Raw genomic sequence first — 7010 nt, 5'->3', positions numbered from 1 at the left:
GGAAGAAGGTCATTATCCAAAAGGTAAGATCCCTAAAGGTAGGATAAAGTGCTCTAAATGGGAGTACTCGATCATATCTTCATCCAACAACTACCAACTCACCATTCTCGGGGCTTCTTGTACGAGAAGCTTTTGCTCCATTTTTGGAGAAACTGCCTGAAGGGGACTAGCGCAGATTTTCCTATCAAAAGTGACACTGACAGTGCTAGTCACTAGTTAGACAAAAGGTTACTAGCACGAATTTTCCTACTAAAAGAGCGATGGTCTTGCAAATTAGGGTTTTTTCACAAGTTTTTCCAAAATTGCTTCAATACATTAGTTCTCCATCTCTTCAGGGATATATTGAACATATAATTCATGGTGAATGAGTTTACACAACTTTTGTCACTTTACGACATTTGTGACGATAGCGGCACAAAGGACGACACCTCAGGTATAGAGTTGGGAATGTGACAAAATATTGTGTAATAGTTGGTAGCCTCCTTTTCACTTGTTAACAATGGTAGGTTTACGGTTGAAACAACAGACTCCTGTGATGAATCACCCTTAGAATTTGATATTTTGATACTCATTTGTGCACACAATATATTGCAATGGGCATGAGGGGAGTCCTCTTTTTAAATTGAGTAATGGTCTAAGTTTTCTCCTTCCCACCAATGTGGTTTTTTGAGCTCTTTGTTTTGGACTACCCATCTTTGGGGAAAGAATTAAGGGAGTGACTATTCTCATAGCACACTCTACAGTAAAACAAGATTTCCATAGTCCATCGATTATACCCAAGAATAGTTAGGGCCATAAAACTTTATTTCAGTAGGAAGACCCATGTTAAAATCCATTTACACACATATGTGGGCTTCAGATAAAAGTTTGTGTCTTCACTACGAAAATATAATCTACCTAATGCATTACCAATTAAATTCAAAGTAGCAAGATTCCACATATGCAAAGGGAGATAGGGGAGCCTTATCCAAACCGACATAGTCACAGTTGATTTTGAGAGAGGATAAAAAGAGGGGAACTAGGGTTGCATAGAGAGCTCTGTACTACCCAAAAACTAGGGACCAAAATTAGAAATTGGCACATAATCACCAACATTATAAAAAACTGTAATGAAAAAACCTCTTTCCAGATGGTAAGTGTTCAGATTGACAAAGATAATAGGCTTTCAATGCTCAGAGATCCAACAATGGAGGTGAACTAGGTTAGGCCACAAGCCATTAAACCTACAAACTAGTTTAACCTCTAAGAAAAGTTTTTCTTTTCTTAAGGCCTCTGCCCCTAAGAAGGCCTTAACCATAGGGAATTCACTAATAGGTAGCACTTTGAAACTAGAGTAAGAGGAATACATTACAATATTTTTAACAATATCATGAAATGACTGAACATGAGCCTGATGAGATGCCTCCTGAATTAGAGGAGGGGTGACATCCTTAGCCCCAAGAGCTCGAGAAGGGGGCATTGAAGATCCAATCGATAAGAGGGCAAAGGGAACAACCCCAATGACTACAGTGGGTGATATTTCTTGAGAACCACCAACATTCTTTCCCATAATCATGATCTTGATTCCCTCCAACATAGTAGAATATTTAGGAGAATTCTTCCCCATATCTACAAACATCAACATTTAGGGCTTGACAAAAGGAAGTGACAAAGCAATGGTCAAGGTCAATGGAGAAGATGAGGAGCCAAATGCCATAAGGACCGTAAAAACATAGGGAGAAGAGAAGGGGAAGGCGACTAGTGCCAAACCCTAGCCACCACGATGCAGGAGGAACAAATTTCCATTTTACAAGGTTACATAGAAATAGCTTGCTACAATTTAATATGCAATTACATAGAAATATGTTTTTTTTTTATGTAGACTTGATGCAAACCTAGTTGCAATTTTTTTTTTCTAAATATATTCCCCAATTTTTATTTTATAAATAAATAAATGAAAATTGATAAAAAAAATTGTTACTAGTTGTAGTCCTTTTTGTCAAATCTGGCCAACATGATTTACTTCGAGGGTTTCATTTGTAAGGTGGTCATGGTTTGAAACTTCTTGTAGTTTATAAGGGAAACGAAAATGTCCAACCATGCTAAATGTTGGTGTGTCCAAGGCCCCAAAGTCATTTTGATAACGTAGATACCCTTGGGTCAAGACTTCTTAAACCACAAACTAGTCAAAGTCAAGAACAAACAAGTAAATAGAAGAAAAATGTGTATTCCTTTTAATAAAAGTGAACTAGACCATAAAAAATACAAACTTAACAATGAATCTTTGATAAGAGATTTTGACTTATTTCAAAATAAAATTTTGGAAAAAAATAATATTTTATTTAGATTATTAAAATACAGAAATGGAGTTTTATTTAGCTTAATAAATATGAAATTTTAAATGAAAATTAAAAGTTTTAATCGTTATTTATTTTCCAATTAATGATACCAAATTATATAACACCAAAATCCTTTTTCTGTGGCCTATGAGATTGAAAACGTGATCAACCACTAATGTTTTGTTGTCCCAAATGTCCATATACTAACTAGATACATATAAACACAGTTATTAACCAAGACTTCATTATGCAAGATATTGTACCACAATACTAGTAAATTCCAAGTGAAGAGAAGAATGATAAGTTAACTCAAACCATCAAGAGGACCTAGAAATATCAATAGTGTATAAAATAGTTGGATTCACTAGAGGTGCAGGATTGGATTGTTGCAAAGTTACTCCTCAATAAAAGCCACTTCTTCATGTTCTTCTACCCCAATCATTTTTTTTTTAATTTAACGTTATGATAATTGTGTGAATATAATATTAAATTAATAAAATTAATTTAATGGTGACGAACTTATATAAAGGTTCGAAACACGTTGACCCTAAGTTTTCTATGTGATTTCCCCGGAAGATCTTGGCTTATATCATGAATCACAGAAGCATCCAATCTGAGAAATAAAATTATTATTTAAAAGGCTTTGTCTACCGAGGCCACAATTTCACTTAAATTATAAATTTCTTATCGAATTCAGGCAAAACTGATTGTTGGAGTGTCTGAATCAATTTTTTGATGGTGGAAATGGATTCAGTACCTTCAAGAGCCCTCGGGGCCCCAAAAATATTGGATCTTGACAATTGTAATCCAAATTTCCAAAAAAAATTGTGGATTTTGTTAAAATCTTACCGGATTTTCCATTATTTTTTGGGTGAAATTGTGACCTTGTAAACTACTCTTTTTCCATTTTTTTTAAGATTGAGAATTCTCAATGTGAATTTTATGCTTTAAAAGTATATATATATATATATCTATATATATATATATATATATATATATATATATATATATATATATATATATATATATATATATATATATATATATATATATATATCTATAGCGAGAGAGAGAGAGAGAGAGAGAGAGAGAGAGAGAGAGAACCATTTCTTTTATTTTAATTATAACCATTTAGTTAAATCCTAGTACACAAGGGAGATGTTGTCATGTAAAGTTATATATATACCTATCTCTCTCTCTCTCTCTCTCTCTCTCTCTCTCTCTCTCTCTCTCTATATATATATATATATATATATATATATATACAACTGCTAAAATTTTCCTGGATTTAAATGGGTAGAACTTAAATCTATACAATAGGGCCTTCTTGAGTGTACATATTTTTTTTTCTTATTTTAAGGTCACAGCCAAGTCAGACACCAAATTGGTGTATAAGACCCCCTTATTTATGGGACAAGGGACAAAAATTGATCTCGATACTAGATGTCAAATACTGTGATATAAACAACCATAATCCAAAAAGGATTAGTCCATCTTATACAAAGATGCATTAAAAAGTTGTGCTTTAGAAAACCAATCAAGAAATGACCAGTCAACTAGAGAAAGAGGTAATGTTGTGCACGTGTGATTCTCTGATTTGGATCAAATGTCAACATTCTTTCACAAATATCAATTGCTAATGCATGCACATGAGGGAATTTTTGAGTAAATGATTTCCTTGGATACTGTGGAAGTTGTCGAATAAATCTTCTAGCATTATCACTCCGAACAAATCCAAGGTCAGCCTCAGTTGGCATGCCAATCAACTGCAAAGACAATAAATGCTTTCTCACTGCACTGACATTATATTTAAATTATAGCCATATTTTCAACCATTCAACCAAAAATATAAAATGGCTCTATGTCCTTTAACCCGAGACAAGATATGAACAAGAATCTTGGCTCAAACTTCAATAGGCTTAAAAGTATACAAGCATTCTAAAGGGCAAGCCGTAGTAGGAAATATTACAAGCTATGTCCTTTAACTCTGTCAATAAACGCAACTGATGCACATGATTCATTCCAGGGAATAAGGGTTGTATGTTCATCAATTCCATGAAAATACAACCTACTAACTAGACATCAATGATTGCAATATAATATGATGAATTTAGTAGTAATTATGGAGCTCTATACCATCTGGTAACCACATATTCGGTCATGAAATTGGTCTCAGAAGTAATCTGAGCCAGACCAAAATCACATATCTTCATATCACAATTTGCATTTAGTAGAATATTGTTGGGCTTCAAGTCCCTATGAAGGAAATTTGCAGAGTGTATATATTTCAATCCTCGCAAAATCTAATATAGAAAGTACTGCAATAGACAATCCACGTACAAACATTAGCCTCTAACAAACAATATTTGAAGGACCTCATTCATATAAACTATGGCACACAAATGCATACTAGAACGTAATACCAAGAAACAACAATTCCTGCCTTTTTTCAAGCATCAACTTCTAAGGATGTTTTTGAACAAAACCCCACTTTGCAGGTGGTGGGAGGTCAAAATCATGCACTTGATAGGAAAATTATCAATCGTTATAAGATTGTATTTCAATATTAGAGGATAGATGAAGAAAGAAGGGTTATCATGGAAACTTGTATTAATGTAATTCCCTAGAAGTTGTCTGAGTCTCTAACTTCCATGAGAAATCAACCTTTAACTTTAAAGGAGTAGAATGCTAATTTTCCTGAGATGGCCAATGACAAGTGCCCAAGATTGGACAATTTCCCTTGTGAGTTTTCTAAAGCCTGGGTGTTTGTTTTCTATGCGTAAAGGGAAAACGGGGAACCAAGATGAGATGAGTACAGGAAAATGCCAACCAAACGAATGGAATACCATGGTGGAGGTGTCGAATGAGATATTTCCTGGACACGCAACTCTCTTTGGCAGCGACAAGCAAGAAACTCGCAAAACAAGAGGGCCAATCATATATAAGGAGGGAAGTTTGGTCCAAAGTGCATTGACTATAGGACCATCGAGATCATAAAAGGTATTAAGTTACAAATTTGGCTTCTAGGGAGGCATGCACTTCTCTTCTAATAAAATGAAACATGTAATTGGAGGAGTCTGTGAGTTGCAATGATTTGGGTAGATCTTTTACACGCAATTGGGGGCATTCTAGGAATGCAGGGGATTATTTGATCCATGCACCCATTTGTGAAATAGCTCTCATCTGCAGCAAGAAGTAATATGATACAGAGTATGTTTGCTCTTCATAATCCAGAGGGGGTTAGAACTTAGAACCCAAAATCAGTGTGATGAAAAAACAATATTCAATAAGAGATATACCATTGAGAGGAATATAACCATGGATGATGAGAAGAGGGATAAAGAAGAAAGCAGAGAAACCGCAAGCACTATGCGACTAGATAGACAACCCTTTAGGATATCACTGAATATACTTCGCACAAGATAACCTTCAATATCTGCTAGAAATATCTAATATGCCTATTAGTAACCAAGCCAGAGCTCCAAGGATCTTGCCACAAAATAGAAACTTATTACAATGGAACCAAATATGGAATTAGGTGTTATGCTTTCTATGCAAAAATGGAAAATGGGGAACTGTGATGAGATGAGTGAAGGAAAATTCCAGATAAACGAATGGAATACCATGTTGGAGGCGTCGAATGAAAACCATGGTGGGCGTGTCGAATGAGACATTTCCTGGACACGAAACCCTCTCTGGTAGCGATAAGCAGGAAACTTGCAAAACAAGAGGGCCAATCGTATGCAAGATAGGAAGTCTGGTCTAGAGTGCATCAACTATAGGACCATCAAGCTCATAAAAGGTATTAATAATTTCAAATTTGTCTTCCAGGGAAGCTTATTCTTAAATTCTGAGAAACTGAAACATGTAATTGGAGGATTCTGTGAGTTGCAATGATTTGGGCAGATCTTTCACATGCAATTGGGGAATTCCAAGAATGCAGGGGATTGTTTGATCCATGTACCCATTTGTGAAACAACTCTCATTTGCAGCCACAAGTAATACGCTACAAAGTAATATCACTCTTCATAATCCAGACGGGGTTAGAACTTAGAACCCAAAAGAAGTGCAGTGAAAAAATAGTATTCAATAAGAGATATACCTTTGAGAGTAATATAACCATGGTCGATAAGAAGAGGGATGAAGAAGAAAGCAAAGAATCCGAAAGCGCTATGCGACCAGACAGGAAACCCTTCAGGATAATGCTAAATATGCTTTGCACAGGATAACCATCAGTATCTTCTAGAAATATCTAATCTACCTCTCAGTAACCAAACAAGAGCTCCAAGGGTCTTGCCACAAAATAGAAACTTGTTACAATATAACTAGATATGGAACTCAGTGTTTTGTTTTCTATGTGGAAAGGGAAAATGGGGAATCAAGATGAGATGAGTGTAGGAAAAGTCTAGCTAAACGAATGGAATACCATGGTGGAGGTATCAAATGAGACATTTCCTGGACACAAAACCCTCTCTTGCAGTGACAAGCAGGAAACTTGCAAAACAAGTGGGCCAATCGTATACAAGGTAGGAAGTCTAGTCCGGAGTGCCTTGACTATAGGGCCATCAAGCTCATAAAAGGTATTAAGAATTACAAATTCATCTTCCAGCGTGGCCTGTGATTCACTTCTGAGAAACTGAAACATGTAATTGGAGAAGTCTATGAGTTTCAATGATTTGGGCAGATCTTTTA

At 35.4% G+C, this 7010-nt stretch overlaps 1 pseudogene; it reads right to left on the bottom strand.

Annotated features, from left to right (window-relative positions):
- Window positions 1-3874: 3874 nt before the first annotated feature.
- Window positions 3875-7010, bottom strand: part of LOC149181602 (mitogen-activated protein kinase 6-like) — a 60631-nt pseudogene continuing 57495 nt past the window's right edge.

This window comes from Pinus tabuliformis, chromosome 3_2 (assembly GCF_031772625.1).
Source record: "Pinus tabuliformis cultivar Carrire ecotype Pingquan chromosome 3_2, CPIR1, whole genome shotgun sequence".
Classification (NCBI taxonomy): domain Eukaryota; kingdom Viridiplantae; phylum Streptophyta; class Pinopsida; order Pinales; family Pinaceae; genus Pinus; species Pinus tabuliformis.
This window is presented reverse-complemented; position numbering and strand designations above follow the sequence as displayed.